This window comes from Puntigrus tetrazona, chromosome 3 (assembly GCF_018831695.1).
Source record: "Puntigrus tetrazona isolate hp1 chromosome 3, ASM1883169v1, whole genome shotgun sequence".
Taxonomy (NCBI): Eukaryota; Metazoa; Chordata; class Actinopteri; order Cypriniformes; family Cyprinidae; genus Puntigrus; species Puntigrus tetrazona.
This window is the reverse complement of record NC_056701.1, coordinates 7,767,170-7,785,971: the sequence shown is the minus strand read 5'-3', so window position 1 is coordinate 7,785,971 and position 18,802 is coordinate 7,767,170.

Sequence of the window (18,802 nt, the reverse complement as noted above, 5' to 3'; positions counted from 1 at the left end):
AATCTTTATTTAAGTGTTTTCATGTGTTTTGCTGAGCCCAGTTCAATTATTATCATTAGTAATGTTACACATAAGTCATTCAGATAAAGTTAATAATGCAACATTTTAAACATTAATTTGAGGAGGGTTTTTAAAAAAATTATATTTATTTAATTAAACTTTTTATATATATATATATATATATATATATATATATATATATATATATATATATATATATATATATATGTGTGTGTGTGTGTGTGTGTGTGTGTGTGTGTGTGTAACTCTGAATACTGAATACTTTTAAACTCTGCTGTTTAAAACTGATGATGCATTTGTACGTGTGACTTCCTGTTTACGCATTGTCATGAAGGTGTCAAGGAGATGTTCTTTAACATACGCTTTCGATGTTGATATTTTCTCACTCATGCAGTTTCTAACACGTTTTTTTTTTCCAGTATTGTTTTAGGTTAACAATACTTAGTGTTACTTCCTGAAATGCATTTGCCAAAATGACCTTTAACCTGTATTCATGAGGAATGTTTGACAGATTTAACGTTAACATTGTCCTGACGTTGTCCAAAATTACATTCGCTCAAACAATATCTTCTAGCTGTGTTCCTTTGGGCTAGATTCACACATGGGACAAGTGAACAAGTGCGCTAATGTCCCAGACCTCCCAACAATGGCACCCATTTGTATAGCTCTGTTGTATACCTGTTGATTGATTCTTTGAAGTTGCAGCTTTACATGCATTGTGGAAGAAAAATGCCTTTCTTCTTTCATCATATTTAAAACCGATGTTGTTGTCAATATCAGTATCGCTAAAAATAAACGAGGACTACTCAACATTGTACAGTAGGCAAAAAAGTGCTTTGATACCTCATTAAGACAAGAGCATATTTTCTTTCACGGAGAAGACAATCCCATATGGTACACTACGATGTGCTATGTGTTATGTGATCGATAAAAAAACATCGTATGAAGTAAGAGATTTGTTAGAGATACTGGTCATTGTGAAGTTCTTAAAGGGGTAGTCCACCCAAAAATTCTCATTATTACTCGTTCTCAAGCCGTCCTAGGTGTATATGACTTTCTACTTTTAGATGAATTCAGTTGCATGTTAACCGATGTCCTGGCTTTTACAAGCATCACAATGGCAGTGAACGGGGGTCGAGATTTAAGGCCCAAAAAGCGCGCCGATCCATCATAAAAAGTAGTCCAGATAGCTTCCAGGGGTTGAATGAAGGCGTTTGTGAAGAGGTGCGTTTGTATATGAAAATTTATCTCTAGTTTTCGTTAACTGTCATACATGATAGAGGACCTAGACGTAGCATAAGCTCTAGTGAGAAATGAAGAATGTGAAAGTGCAGAGGAGAGAGCGAAACAAAACCCACTCATGATTAAGCAGTACAAAATACAGATTTTGATATAAATCAAGAGGAGACTGGCTTTCCTTTGCTGTAAATAAAACCTGGTTTTCGCAAGACTAGCATATTCACACCAGTTTGTCCTACATCACCTGCTAAAATGGCACTTTCTCTAGCGGAAGCTAGAGATTATGTTTCATAAAGTCTTAAATATGATATTTTATTTTAGGTTTGCCCTGTGTGTTGTGTTTTAAAAATCATGTCACATGGTCTCCCTGTGTCTGTGTAACATATGCGAAAAAATTTGGTACCAATTGATGTTACGTGAATTGGTACCTTTATAGTGGAAGTGAAGCACTTTAACACACAGACATTTTGGCTTTACAATAAATTGGATGAATATTAAACCTCAAACTGTTAAAAACATTTAAAACAAAACATTGTTTTTATAATGCGGGATGCAACCACATTTCATACAACATCATTCATGTTGCATATTATTGTTATGTCAGACCATTCAGACACATTTGCGTTTGCACTGACTTAAGTTGTATGTAACATAATTAATGTTCACCTGCGAATACAGTTAGCTTCCTTCTGTAATTTCATAACCTGTCTGAATGATCGAAGCCGTTTCCTCAATTGCTTATCATCCTCAAGTGTTCTAACCCTTGTCAGTTTAGAAATTAAAGATAAAGTTTATAAAAGGAGGACAAAAGCAGGCAGACAGCAGGCGAGTACTAAATTGAACTTTCTTTCGTCTCTTCTTTAGCAAATGCACACAAAGTTAAGTTGGGATGTCTCGATGAGTTATCCACGTAAATGCGCAGGTTCACCACTTCTTCAACCCCTAACACTATTACTACTCGGCCCCATCACTATTTCAATTGCATAAGCAATTGCACTTATTATGGACTCAACAGTACTTTCAGGTTCATCGTCCTCTATATGAAAGCAAATGTGTGTTCAAAATGTAAAGAAATGCACACAGTTGTACTGTGTGGTAAACTAATCATGTTTGTTACATACTTTGTTAAAATTTGGATCTTGTTTTTCTAAATAATGTAAACTTGACTGAAAGTATTCTACCAAATATTTGTAACATTAACTTGCATTGTGCTGTTTTGAAATTGTTTGAAAATTCTTCGGCTTAATAAATATTATTCGTAAATGAACACTATCATTTAGCTCATATAGTCCAACCACGATACATATATAGTGTTAGTAGGCAGTTTTACACATTTGATCATGTGATCAAGTTTGCGGTTAACCTGAAGACCACTTTTCCACCCATAGAAATGTCAGAGGTTGTATGCAAAAGTTAAATACATCAAGCCATGCCGTAGCTTACACATTAGCCTACAGCTTGTTACTTTTACTAGATTACGCTGTTGCAGTTCTTCTTCTTTTTTGTGAAAGACTTTATTTTCGTGAATTCTGTGGAGTTATTATTGACCTTTCTCAGAAGCAGCTTCCGTCCTTCAAAACATTTTCCCACAGACTAAATCTGTGATGTTTTGAAGTGATTGTTTATGTCTGTACTGCTTCGTCCGTTTGTATCGATGGCGTCTTCGTTTCTCTTTCTTGTCCGAACAGCTTATAATTCTAATCATTTTAACGTGGCTTGAACACACTGTGGGCCAGATTTATTAAGAGCTTACACCAGTGTCAGAATGTACTGTAAGACGTGCTGTGAAAAAATAGCATTAGCAAAATTAACAGTCATTTTCATGGCTAAATGTATTACAACTTAGCAGTTGCAGATGTATTTGTGAAATTCTTATGGGAGGAGGGTATTTAAATATATCAATTTGCTAATGTTTGTGGTATTTGCACCATTATTTAATGTCAAAAATCCATGTCTTAACCCATTATTTCATGCATCTTGTCTGCTTGGCTTGTTTGCGACTCTACGCTGATTTAAATAGTTTGTCATTATGGAAATGATCTAACTGCATTTCTGTTCTTTAATTTGTGCCATGTCAGTAGATCACCCATTGCAGAACTTTCCATTTCCGTCTGCACCGTTTTGAGAAGCTTAACTGCGAGTGCGTTCTCTTTTAAGTAGACTTAAAATGGCCTTTTATTTGATTAATATTGTTAGCAAGTGGTAGCACTACAAGTGCACATTACATGCAATTAAGCACAATTAAAAAAAAAAAGACAAATAGCTAAAAAGAAACATAACCACCAATGACCTTATAATGTTTTATTTTCCTTAAATCTAGTCATTTGAAAGAAATGTATCAAATGTAAACATTTTGTTGCTTTTTTGAAGGATTGTTTTTTAAATTCGTGATTGATATAAATATAGAAAGGTTCAGCTGAATCTTTATTTGAAGCATAGATTCGGTTCTGCTGTTTCTGCTGCTATATTATGGTAGACACCAACTAACAGTACACAGGCAGAACAGGATATGAACAGGAAATTGCAACAGAGAGAACATGCCAAAATCTCTCTCATTCAGCTGTGTCCTTAGGTTAAAGGTATTGGGTTTGAGTCTCTGTAACTGAAGGGAACCTAGATGGGGGAGTGATTATAATGCAAGTCGAGCTTTATTGTCATTCTGTTACATGTGTAACCATATAGTGAAATGAGATTGTGTCTCGCAGGACCACGGTGCTACGTACTGGTTTAAAAAAACAATAGAGCTACACAACAGTTTACCATCTTTACATATACTATAAATACTATAATTACTATACCTAGTTGAGTAAACATACACAAACTTTTTTGTAGTTCAATGCTCAGTTAGCTCAAGTATATATTATCTTATTGTGCCTTTGAAGTAGAGAGTGTTTACATAAAGTGTCTAGTTTGCATATGGTGGGATAAGTTCCTTACTACAGGTGGTTTGCGTAGCCCGCTCAGCTGTAATACACCTGTAATGCACATAGGAAAAATGTCAGCAGTTATTGATGAGTTGGGGGCGAAGGGGCTGAGGTGTTCATGGTTTCAGAGGAGATCGGAAGTAAGATCTCTTACGGCCTGGGGAAAAAAGCTGTCTAACAGAGTGAGCTTTGATACTCTCGATTTGTCTACCTGATGGAGGTTGTGGGAGGGGTGGGTGGGGTCCTTTGAGATGCTGGAGGCCTTGATGGAGCTTCCTGCAAAAAAAAAAAAATCCATGATTAAGGGGAGAGAGGGCACCGATGATCTTTGCGGCAGTGTTCACCCTTCGTTGTAGAGTCTTGCGGTCAGCAGCATTGCAGTTCCCATATCAGACAGTGACGCAGGTTGTCAGCACACTCTTAGTGGTGCCCCTGTAGAAAGTGGTGAGGATGGGTGGAGGGAGACTTGCCCTTTTTAGCCGGCAGAGAAAGTGTAGCCGCTGTTGTCCCTTCTTGTTGAGAGATGTGATATTGGTGGACCTGGTGAGATTCTCTCCACGGTTGAGCCATCAATGATCAGTGAGGACTTAGTTTTTCCTCACGTCCATTACTACCTCTTTTGTTTTACTCACAATTAGGGTTCTCACGGTACTCACGACAGGTTGTTAGCGCCACACCATTCAGCCAGCTGTGCCACTCGTTTCATTGTTGTTGCTGATGAGGCCTACCACAGTTGTGTCATCAGCAAACATGTTGATGTGGTTGGAGCTGGACTTGGCAGTGCATTCGTGGGTCAGCAGCGAGAAGAGAAGCGGCCTGAGCACACAGCACCTGTGGTCAGTGTGGTAGTGCTGGAGGTTTTGTGGCTGATGTGGGATTTTTGTGTCGAATGCTGAGCTGAAGTCGATGAACAGCACTTTTACAAGAGTCTTTCTGTTCCAGGTGATTAAGAGGTGGATAGAGAGTGGTGGATATGGTATTGTCCGTGGAGCGGTTTGGATGGTATGCAAACTGGAATGGGTCTAGCGAGTGTGGGAGACTGGACTTGATGTGATATGACTAACCTCTCAAAGCACTTCATCTTGATTGGATCAGTGCTATGGGATGATAGTCATTAAGACAGGACACAGATGACTTATTCCACTTATGGAATTGGATTTGAGACACAGGGGGACAACTGCCTGATTCAGTGAGGTGTTGAAGATATCTGTTAGGACATTCGTCAGCTGCGCAGCACAATCTCTCAGCACACGTGGGTTAATCCTGGATTGGTCTTCCTTACATCCGTTGGAGAGAGACAGAGTCTCTCCGACCTGGTCATTTTGAGATGTGTGTAGTTTCTGTATCAGGTGTGTTGTTCTGTATCTCAAATCGTGAGTAGAAGTAGTTAAGTGCATCTGGTAAAGATGCGCTATTATCACTAATCCTTTGGCGGGGCTTGTAGTCAGTGATGTTCTGAATGGCTTGAAACTAGTTGATTGAACTGAAAATGGTTGCCCACCGCACCATTGCCTGGTCACATGTCGCATTTTTTCCTTACCTCCTTTCCTTAAATCTCTGTTAAGCTGTAAAGTAATATTGGGTTCTCCTATTAAACTCCCAAAATACAGAGTTTGCGAATCGTTTACGGTTTTCTATATTTCTGCCTAAATCTACACCAATATCATCAGATGTGAAAGTAGACAAAGAACCCACTTATCAATGTTAAAAACAGTTGCTGAATGCTTGATATTTTAGTTTTCATGATTTTTTGATGAATAAGTTGAAAATAAATCTGCAACAGACTTAAGTAAAATATTATTCTTATACTATATTTATCAATTTAATGCACCCTTTAATGCACCCTTGCTAAATATAATCAGTATATTTAAAAGAAGCCCTTACTGACCCCAAACTATATTGTTGCCTGTTCCAAGTATCCTACATCAATCAAGTTCTGCAGCGTTTCCTACCAGTGTTTATCTTGTACTACTGAAACTCAGAGCTGTTCCTCTTATTCTGCTCTGGTCCTACACGCTGCTGACAGCAAGAGAATGAGTGCTGAGAAATTGCTTATTCCCAAGATGTTTGGTGATACAGTACCAGACAGAAAAGGGATTTTGGTGCACACAGTATTTATAAAACCACACACTTGGGAAAAACTCCAGGCGTACGAGAACCTGTATATAAAATAGGGAATGTGATCACAGATGTGCAGGAAGCCACAAGATAAGCCACAAGACCAATATATTCATTGTTATTTACCGCCATAAAATATAGCGTCACTTTTTCATTTCTCCAAAATATTTTTTTTTGGGGGGTGTTTATTTTATTCAATGTTCTAAAGCATATAGATTTCAAAATTCCTATTTTAACTTAAAAAGCAGTAAATGGATTTGATTAAGAAAATAGCTTAATAATTATAGCTGAACGATATTATACGAATAAAATGCACATGTATGCTTCTTTCTTCAAACAGAAAACAAGAATGTTTAGCTTACACCATTGTTTCAAGCAAAGAGCATACTTTTGACCTTTTTTTCCCGAAGACAAGACTATAATTTTTACTTCTAAGTACATTTTCTAAAAATTAGTTAATACACTGTGTTCTCTTGTGCCATCCTTCCTCTTTCTTAGAAGCTCCTCTTATGCTTTTTCACCTCTGCTTTCATCTCGAGTGCTTATATAGCATTTAATTTTAACCAGGAAGTACTCATCACTCACCTCTTCCTCCACAAACCACAAAACCAAAGATGATGTGTCATGGATTCACACTACATGTATAGGTGGTTGCTATGCTGTTCTCGGATTTTATTTATAGAGTGCTGATAAGTGTTAAAGAAGTGTTAAAGTAGTATAAGCACACTTTTGCTCAATAAGATATGATTTAACATATCATTCATGGCAACGGCACAAACAGACTAAAGTTTAACATAAGTATAATGCACAATTATGATGTTTGCCTTATTTGTAAGCACAAGAGCAGTTCCTAGGCCTTGTAAGGTTTGCTGTTTACTGCAAACTTCTTCTTTTCTTTCAGGGTATTGACCTTTTGTACATCTTCTGTGGAGGCCTAGAAGAGGAGAAAGTTTCCATAGTCAACATGTTCGGTTTCACTTCAAATTTGATTCAATCTACCTTCCCAACCCCCCACACAAAGCCTTTCTTTCATTTCTCTCTCCAGCTGTTCATGTGTATCTATAGTATTAGATTACTAAAAACCTCCAGATCATGTGTGTATTTAGCTGAGCAAAAATTAACTGGTTATGGTTTTTAAAGAATGTGTATGCACCTAACAAACATTTTTCATATATACAGTGTATGTGTATATAATATTAGTGCTGTCAAACAATTAATCGTGATTAAGCACATTCAAAATAAAAGTTTGTTCTGTGTATATTATGTATATATGTATATATTTAAGAAAAATATTGTTGTTTACATCTTAAATATATTTATATATATAACACCAAAAATTATAATATAAATAAATAAATAAATAAATAATATATATATATATATATATATATATATATATATATATATATATATATATATATATATATATATATATATATATACATACAATATGTGTGTGTATTTAGATGTAATAAAAAAATACAGTACTCACTTGTTACATTTTTTTGACATATGGTCAGTAAAATGAGGTAGAAATATTGTTAGTCCTCTGAAAAAAGACATCAGACTTTGTATAAATCTTCTGGAGTTCCAGATAGCAAGGTTTTGCAACAAATTACTGGATATATACATATATTACTTTATATATACATATGTATGTATTTATTTACTTATTTTGTTTGATAATTAAGATGAATACAAGCAACACCAGATTATTAAATAACTAAAGAAAGTACAAAAAAGTTGGGACACTATACAAATCGTGAATAAAAACTGAATGCAATGATGTGTAGGTGCCAACTTCTAATATTTTATTCAGAATAGAACATAAATCACGAAACAAAAGTTTAAACTGAGAAAATGTACCATTTTAAGGGAAAAATATATTGATTCAGAATTTCATGGTGTCAACAAATCCCAAAAAAGTTTGGACAAGTAGCAATAAGAGGCTGGAAAAAGTAAATTTAAGCATAACGAGGAGCTGGAAGACCAATTAACACTAATTAGGTCAATTGGCAACATGATTGGGTATAAAAAGAGCTTCTCAGAGTGGCAGTGTCTCTCAGAAGCCAAGATGGGTAGAGAGGATCACCAATTCCCACAATGTTGCGCCCAGAAAGATAGTGGAGCAATATCAGCAAGGTGTTACCCAGCGAAAAATTGCAAAGACTTTGCATCTATCATCATCAACTGTGCATAACATCATCCAAAGATTCAGAGAATCTGGAACAATCTCTGTGAGAAAGGGTCAAGGCCGTAAAACCATACTGGATGCCCGTGATCTCCGGGTCCTTAAACGACACTGCACCACAAACAGGAATGCTACTGTAAAGGAAATCACAGAATGGGCTCAGGAATACTTCCAGAAACCATTGTCAGTGAACACAATCCACTGTGCCATCCGCCGTTGCCAGCTGAAACTCTACAGTGCAAAGAAGAAGCCATTTCTAAGCAAGATCCACAAGCTCAGGCGTTTACACTGGGCCAGGGATCATTTAAAATGGAGTGTGGCGAAATGGAAGACTGTTCTGTGGTCAGACGAGTCCACGATTGAAGTTCTTTTTGGAAATCTGGGACGCCATGTCATCCGGACTAAAGAGGACAAGGACAACCCAAGTTGTTATCAACGCTCGGTTCAGAAGCCTGCATCTCTGATGGTATGGGCAGCTTGCATGTCTGGAAAGGCACCATCAATGCAGAAAAATACATTCAGGTTCTAGAACAACATATGCTCCCATCCAGACGTCATCTTTTTCAGGGAAGACCCTGCATTTTTCAACAAGATAATGCCAGACCACATTCTGCATCAATCACAGCATCATGGCTGCGTGAGGAGAAGGATCCGGGTACTGAAATGGCCAGTCTGCAGTCCAGATCTTTCACCTATAGAGAACATTTGGCGATCATCATAAAGAGGAAGGTGCGACAAAAGAAGGCCCAAGACGATTGAACAGTTAGATGCCTGTATAAGACAAGAATGGGAGACCATTCCTATTTCTAAACTTGAGAAACTGGTCTCCTCGGTCCCCAGACGTCTGTTGAGTGTTGTAAAAAGAAGGGGAGATGCCACACAGTGGTGAAAATGTCCTTGTCCCAACTTTTTGGGATTTGTTGACACCATGAAATTCTGAAACAACATATTTTTCCCTTGAAATGGTACATTTTCTCAGTTTAAACTTTTGTTCCGTGAGTTATGTTCTATTCTGAATAAAATATTAGAAGTTGGCACCTACACATCATTGCATTCAGTTTTTATTCACGATTTGTATAGTGTCCCAACTTTTTTGGAATCCGGTTTGTATAAAATATTAAAACTTTAAGGTTATTCTTTAACCTTAGAAAAAAATCAATTAAAAAGCCAGACTCCCAAACATCTTTTTCCTTTTTTTTGTTAGTGAAAAAGTCATTTTTATTATGATCTGAATTCATATTGTACAGGGCAAATGTCTGCGCATGATTAAAAAAAAAAAGATATAATACACTTAGCTTTTAAACAAACTGTATAAAACTTTATCTTCTCTTATTCAGGATAAGTTATTAGACATCATAGCGCCATCTACAGTTAAGAAGCACTAAACATCACAGACAGTGGGTACCTGTTAGTGAAAATTATGACAAACAACAGGAAAAAGGGAATTTAAAAGAGGAAAAGATACACAAAACCAGAAATACATCCACAAGCTGCAATACAACTACAACAACACATCCACAAATGTAACGTGCTCCTGAAATAAAAATATGTCTGAGGTTACAGGGGTTATTTTGGTCAGTTTACACATTTATTGTTTCACAGTGTATGGTTCTGACTTCCTATTAAAGGTTTTGAAATGTCAAAAACATATCTAAACAGTCATTGTGGGAAGGCTGTCAAGAGAGCTGCAGTGAATTGTAGAGGTATGGTTGTCCTGTTTCCACACGGACTGTGCTTGTTTCTACAGCACAAACACAGAAAGAATGAAAGGAAGTACATTATTATATTTGGTGAGAACTGACTTCTCACATCCACCGCAGATAACCTTGCCTGCACTTGATTAAAACAGTCAATGCAAAAGGGGCTCATGACAGTGAAGCTATCATTACTAGTTAAAAGAAACTTTAGCTCTTACTTTGTATTGTTTTAATTTCATCTCATTGCATTTTCTTTGTTTCTGTCTGTTAGTTAGTTTCCCGGTTGCTTACCATCATCATCATCATTATCTTTTTCTAGTTAAGACGGTGCATTTTGCCATGACCTTCCTCGTTGAATTTCTTCCTGTTTTGTGGCCTATTGCGTAAAGCTAGTTCAACAAATGCTGTCCTTCAGAATAGGTTTAGAATTAACAAAACAAACAATTTCAGGTTAATTTGACTTAACTTCACCCATCAACCCAGGTTTTTACCCTGATTTAAGTCAAGTCAAATCACCATCGTTTCTATACGGTAGCGTTGTATACAATGCAGCCTTAGAGTTTTTCAGTAATGCAAAGAAAGTTCAATCCTGCCGTCTCCCTTCATTTTTTCAGTAAGAGCATTCGTAAATGTAATGTGTCTGGCTTCCGGTGTCATCCGCTTCCAGCTATTTTCAGCTGATATTTCAAGCTGATAATATTGCCAAATATTTTGTGGCAAAGAACGCACAAGTGTCTTACGAACTGGTTTGGATTTTGTGGATTGGTATTATTCAGAATATGAATCCAGAATAATATTAGTGCTGTCAATAAATTAATTGTGATTAATCACATTCAGAATAAAAGTTTGTACTGTGTATATTTAAATAGAAACACGTGTATATATGTTGTTTACATCTTAAATATATTTATATATAACACCAAATATTATAATATAAATATATCAAAGTACATACATTTAATATTTTCTAAATATATACAATATATGTATTTAGATGTAATAAAAAAAATACATTACTCAACTTGTTAAATTTTTTTGACATATGGTCAGTAAAATGAGGTGAAAATATCTGAAAATAACTGGCAACCTCAATTTGTATAAATCTTCTGGAGTTCCAGATAGCAAAGTTTTGCAGCAACTTATTTGATTTTATATATACATACGTATTTATTTATTTATTTTGTTTGATAATTAAGATGAATACAAGCAACACCAGATTATTACATAACTAAAGAAAGTATAAAATATTAAAACTTTAAGGTTATTCTTTAACCTTAGAGAGAAAATTAAATTAAAAAGCCAGACTACCAAACATTTTTTTTTTACTTTTTTTGTCAGTGCAAAAAAACATTTTTATTATGATCTGAATTCATTTTGTTCAGGGCAGTTGTTATTATTCAGAATATGCAACTCCTTCTCATTAAATAATGTAGAATTAAAATCAGCGGACAGTCAATGGCATTTAATATGGGAGAACAATGCAACTATGTTTTGGTTGATTTATATGCAAATATAAATAATTTAAACGTACACAGCAAACCACGTCTAAAATAGTTACTATTTTAATAGTCTTCTGTCAGCCAAGAATGTGACTGTAAATCCAGTGAGGACCTGAAGAAGGAGACAAAGTAATGATGATGATAAAAAGAAGCAAAGTTTATTGAATAATTTTAGTTGCATATGATAATGCTTTATATGACAAACACAAATCCGACAAGCGTCAGTTATACAACAAGCAATAGCAATGAAAAATTACTTCACAACAACTGCGACTTATAAAAACTTTAAATGAAGATCATCAAACTGTTTGACTTTCAGGATCCTTATGTCTTTCGGCTTATGATTAGGGTTTAAGATTTACTGCCTTGCTGACAAACGTTAAGAGTAGGCCTACAGAGGCCAGCGTCACAGAGAGTCGACAGCACTGCAAAACTGCCGAGCTTATAATAGGAGCAGGTGGTCTGCTGGGCGCTGGAGCTCAGTGTAGAGCCGCCATGTGCTGACCACGCACCCCCTTCCAGGTCAGGATCCCAAAACACACACATGTGCTTCTCATTCTTTTTCTGGAGGGAAATGTGCATGCGCAAACGTTAGCTGATAGCATATCATATACAGGCGTAGCAATACTTGAGGTCCATCGAGAGCCAGTTGTTCCGTACCTCCAAGTGATGAAACCTGAGCTTTATTGGTTTCTTCAGGTTGGTTGACTCATAATCACTAAAAGTGGCAGTTACTACTTTTGAGTTGATCTGGAAAGTTTGATTTCCGTGTGTCTTTAAGTGGTCAAAACAGCAGTTGAATGGTTCACCCGGACCTTTGTAGCTGAGGAGAGCTGCAGTTGTAAAGCCTTGTTGATGCACAAAGACAGTAAAAGTGATTTTACGTTGTAAAATGTAAAAAAGAAAAAGTCGTTTGTGTTGTAATGTATACCGAGGTATGTATTTTCTGTTGCTGTGTTAGCAACATTACAAATATAAAACATTTTTATATGATTCACTGAAGCGGTGTAATGTTTAGTTATGTATTTCTTACCAGCTTTAGCGCTTATTTTCCTGATTCGGCTTGCTGACAGCAGATGCCCTATCCGTTTAAGTATGATTTCCCCTATCTTAAACAGTGCTGAGATTTTATCATTATTACCACAGAAGCCACCATGAGGCAGATCATCTTGATCGCTCAGAAATGCCTGTATCGTGGTGGATGAAATGAGAGAGATTTGTAGATCAAGACGATATTTAAAGCACTGATTTAAGCTCTGTCAATGTCTGCAAAACACTTTACCACACACGATTTATCTCACCCATGTGAAAAAGAGCTGCACTTAAGTCTAATGTTTAAAAGCGTAGGCTAGGCTACTCGGGAATAATATACTTTAAAATAATATACTGTGGACTGACCCTTAGTTGATGTTATTTGCAATTAAAATTAAACATATTAGTAGTTAAACCCATCAGAATAAGTGTATTTATTTAATGCATGCAAAACATTAAAAAATGCACTGTAACTAGATTAAAAAAACTAATTTTATGTAGGCTTAGACTAGACTATAAACTAACTTGTAACCAGTACGAGCCCCATTTGTCACGTCTTTGGACTCTTTTGTTGTTGTTTTTGTCTTGTGCCATGTGCTCTGTGTGACCCACTTTTAGTTAGTTGTCTTATCGTCTTCAGCTGTGTCTCATTTATTAAGTATTTACGTTATGTATTTAAGTCCTTTTGTTTGTATTCAGTTTGTCTGACTTCATGTTTTATGTGTGGTTTATGTTCTGCCTGCCTGCTTGCAAAGATCGTTTATGTTGTGTTTGGAAAATTAAAAAATTGATTTAGCTATATCCCCGTCTACCGCTCCTTCTCTCGCAAACCACACCGTGACACCATTATAACCAGTAAAGCATTTATAGCATTTTGCTATTATTTAGCACGTTGCTACCATGCTTTAGCATGTTGCTAGCATGATTTAGCATAATTTGCTCGCATCTTTTAACATTTTTATAACGTATCACCTGTCTCAGTGCTCCCAAATATACATAGTCTGTTTTATTTTTGCAATAAAAACTGATTTCCAAAGCGTCACCTTCAAACGTTTTTCTCCATTCACTTGTGTATTATTCCTGTCTGAATCACTCAGAGGTGAGTTTTGTGAGCTCTGGAGACATCTACACAGAAAAATCAGAAAAAAGAGGTCATAATGTGTTGCTTTAATATACTTTATTGGTCATGAAATGAATGTTATACAATACCTGGGATACACCACTCTCAATTAATAATATGTCACACTTAAGGCACTCTAACGCATTTCGTTTGTTTGTGACCATAGTTGGTGAATCCTGAGTTGCACGCACATTCATGACCATCTTTGCTGTTTTTGCAGACTCCTCTTCCACATATAGATTCATCAATGACACATACACCTTCAACAACATCAGAACAGCATTTTGGAGGAGGTCTTATCAAAAATAAAGCAAAGGTTGTGAATTTGACAGTGTTTTTTTCTACAAGAAAGAAGGTAATTTGGTTTTACTTTATTTTCCAGTTTGTGCATTTACTTGTATTTGGAGTGTATTTACCTAGTGATAATATAAAGTGACTACATGAGCTAAGGTTAGGTTTAGGGGTAGGTTCAAGGTTAGTACCTCTTTAGTACTCATTCATTGTAAAGTGCATGTACATATAAAATAAACGCTACTGTACCATCATTTAAAATATACTTGCCCTATATTTTACGTTTTTATGTTAAGTGTACTGAACTTGCCCTGCCTTACTCTAGCGGAGGTAAAATAATTACGAAATTACTATATAAAAGTACAAAACAATGTAGGGCCGGCGCAATTGCAGTGTATGCTGTGATGGGTCGTATTTCTGGGATTTGTGTAAACAACGTACACAAACACATTGGTTGGACGACATATATTCGCAGATTCAGACTATTAGTGCCGTTCCTAGCACAGACACACGCAACAAGCTCAAACCTCATAAAAAGACATACATCTGTGCAACAGAAAGAAGAAACTCGATGCAACAATGATGTCAAGTTTCAGTGTAGTTGTTCTGTATATCGTTGCATGAATCCAGCTGAGCGTACACTGACTTTCAGAGTGGGCTACAAAACTCAGTCCAGGTTCATTTGAGTCAATAGATTTCATGAAATGCTTTAACTCTGTATTGGTGATTGCTTATCTTGTGTGCACAAAGAACCGGGTAACTCTGCAGAGAACAGCCAATAGCATTTAATATTGGAGAGAAGGTAGGTGTGGTTGATTTATTTGGAAATATGATGGGAAGCCTATACTTCCCATAAATTGCTGGCTGCCAAAGCATAGGAAAACTGCTGGCATAACATTTCAGATTTCTGTACAATTGTAACGGAGGGTCAAAGGCGCTTGGATCCATGTGCGTCAAGACTTTATTCGTGGTCAGGCAGGCAGGGTCAAACAGGAGCAGTCGGTACAATACAGGGGAGATCAAAGATGTAAATGATAACAGGCAGAAGGTCGGTAGGCAGGCAGAGAACAATCAGAGAACAAATACAATCCAGATCAGCAACAGGTAATCAAACACAAGGATGACCGCTCAGAAATGCAGCCGGAACTAACAAGACTTCGCAGTGAATGTCTGTGTGGCAGTCCATTATAAAGGGCATGGTGATGGGCAACACCTGGCAGGGCTAATCAGCCCAAGGCACGGGGTTGTGGGAAACTGAGTCCATGACGTTCAGTACTCGGGTGAGAGCTCCCTCCGGTGGCCGTTGGAGAGAGCCACAGAGGTGCTGTTTGTGACAACAATTCCAAAACAGCGGCGTTGGGAGGGAAAATGTCTGCAGAAGATTTACTTACAGTGCGCAAATAAAAGTGCAGCAAAAATGATATAGTAGTCGCAAAAAAGATGAAATAGAGAAACCATAGTACACTGAAAAGAAAAATTAAGGTTCGCTAGACCTGGTGTTGCGTGAATCCTAAAAGTTAACAGATTATCGCACTTAATTTTTCAAGGAGGTGGTAGCCGTCTCGATTTCTTTCTGAGGGGCCTATAAAGTTAGAAATTAAGTTTAAATGCATATTCGACAGTAAAATTTAACTAATATTATCAACAGCAACATCTATAACAGGTTAACATTAGTGCTGCTATAATTATTCACTCTTTTCATTAATTGTTTTTAACTGCATATTAACATATTTGTTTTGTCCACAGTTAACCTCTGAATGAATTCAAAAACAAAATAAAGATGATATATTTTAAATGTTTAATGGCATCTTTTCACAAAGTAGCCTATTATTACCAATGGCCAGTTTTTTTGTTAACAATACTGCATAATGATGTCTCATTTCCCCCTCAATTTTAGCCATTAATTCAATTGCATTTCAGTCATCTGAAGCATTGAAAAGTAGCTTTGCTCTCTCTGAGAAAATGTTTTAATCTAAAAACTTACACCAAGAGTTATTTTGTAGAGAGTCGGATCAGTTATGTCAAGTCTTTTAATCATGTTTTCATGTTTAAACACGTCAATGTGCAACAGGATACTTGACTTCCTCAGCAACAGACCGCAAGTTGTCAAAACCTTTAAACCCATCACACTGAGCTCAGGTGCACCGCAGGGCTGTGTACTGAGTCCATTACTGAGTCTATGACTGCATTGCAAAACATTACGATGTTATCATAAAGTGATAATATCGTAATGTTTGCAGATGACAACACCGTTGTGAGGCTCATGAACAATAATACTGATAGCAGAGATTAAATGAAACAACTCCAACAAACTTTAACAAGACGTGATGATCGTTGACTTCAGATACACCAAAGCCCCACTTTGACCATCATCCCCCAAGGCAACAGAAGTTCAGACAACACAAAGAGTCAACGCTTCATCTTCAGCGGTTTCTACAGATGTGTTATTGAGAGAGTATTAACCAGCCGTATCAACATCTGCTATGAAAACCGCTCAGCAGCCGACAAGAAAGCCCTGCAGATGATATTGAAGACATCGCTGGAGCCAAACCTCCTGCCACTGAAGACTTTCATATCACAAGGTGTGTGAAGAAGGCAACCTCCATTAGGAAGGATATTTGTTTCACACCAGAATGTCCAAACTTAGCAGACTTCAGAACAGCTGGTCTAACTGTGAATTACTGACCTATCATCACTTTAAGGGTACACTACAACAGAATAACACTGACCAATAACAAAACCTAATAATGACATCACTTTAAAAATAAATGACTCACTTAAACTATACTGTATACATTATATTAGCTTAATAGTAATAACCATATGTATTAACTTAGTTATTTAACTGTCAATTCTGTTTTAAATGCATACTTAAAAATAATGGTGCTTCACAATGCCATAGAAGAACCTTTTTGTCCAAATGGTTCCATAAAGAACCTTTAACATCCAAAGAACCTTTTTGTTTCATAAAAAAGTTCTCTGTGGTAAAAGTAGGTTTTTCAGATTATTGAAATGTAAAAAAGAAAGTGTTCTTTAAAGAAGAACCAAAAATGGTTCTATGGCATGGCTGTGAAGAACCTTTTATAGTACCTCATTTTTTGTCTGTACTTTTGTACATTTAATGTGCATATTTACCATTTCCAGTAGCCCTCATGATTGTCTGCTACATGTGTTGTATGTATAAATCTATATCAGGGATATTAGCATTAGAGCTGGGCGATATGACCAAAAACAACAACAAAATCTTCAATATTTCCATCCAATAACAGCAGGTGTTTAGCCAGTTTCTGAGGGCTGGAGAAATCCTTCACGTGGACGGAAGCATCTTTTGGCAAAAACCTTTTGTATATGTATCGTGGAGCCGCGTGAGCTACTGGCACCGATCCGAGCGAGAGGAGACTGAACAGCTTTTCTGTCATGTAGTTATAATGAGTGTGTGTGTTCTTAAAAGACAGATAGAACTTACACGTACTTAATATTTTCTTGTATTATGCATTACTTAATGCTTTTCCAAAATGATGCATACATTTCAATGTGGGTTTTGAGCTCATTACAGTATCTTACCCTTTCATGCTTCATGCTTCTCATTCCTGTTGCAAACTAACCTGTCCTTTTTGTCCAGAACTTGTGGAAATATCTTATCCTCGGTTTTCCAGGGGCTCGTCTTTGGATGCCTTAAAAGTTACGACTGTCGGTGATTCAATACAATTTAAGTGCAAGATTTCATAAATTGACAATATGTTCAGTCCAACAGAGAATACAAGCAAATATTTGGGACACTAAGGTTAACTTGAAGGGATGAGTATTCTAAAAACATGAGCTATATAGCAACGGACACTGCTTACTTTCTTTAAATAACTCTAAACTATATTCAAAGTCTATATTCAAAGTAAACATTGATTATGCACTGTTTGAAACATTAACACAAAAATAGTAAATATTAATAAACCAGGATAATGAATGAAATAAAAGATAAAAAACAAAACACAAATACAATTAATATTTAACGGTGAGCCTATTGGTTTGAAGAATACTTTAGAATAATAGATTATATATTAATATATTATGCATTTACACTGTTTAGACCAGCAGGTGTCGCCAAAATAGTTTATTTCAATAGAAGATTCAAGTCTCTCATCTGGTTGTTTTTAGTGCATCTATGAATAACCTATATAATTATCATTTCACATGATTACATCAGGACAGTGTTTTTTCATCAGCCACTTCACTGTCACATGATCATTCAGAAATCATTCTAACAAGTTGATTTGTTGCAAAATAGCAATTTATTACATTTTTTTTAAGTCATTAATTCAAAACAGAACAGAAATTTCTGTGACTAACAGTATAACATTTCTTACAAAATTCAACTTTTTTTTATTTAAAGTCAACTGAGTGTAGAAAATGAGTGCTGAACGGGATAAATAGATTTAACATCTAGATAAATAGTTGTATTCTGAACGTTCAACTTGTGTGCAATAATTTTGAGCTTCTGTTATGAATATCTGTGCTATGCTCCAAACAGGTAAAAATGGTTAAATTCATTAAAATTAATGTTATAACAAACTAGTTCCTTATTAACGAACAAGCCACATGACATCATGAAAAGTGTGTTAATGATTAGTTAACTTAAAGTGTGCTATTTTGGGTGAACAATATTTTTACTAAGT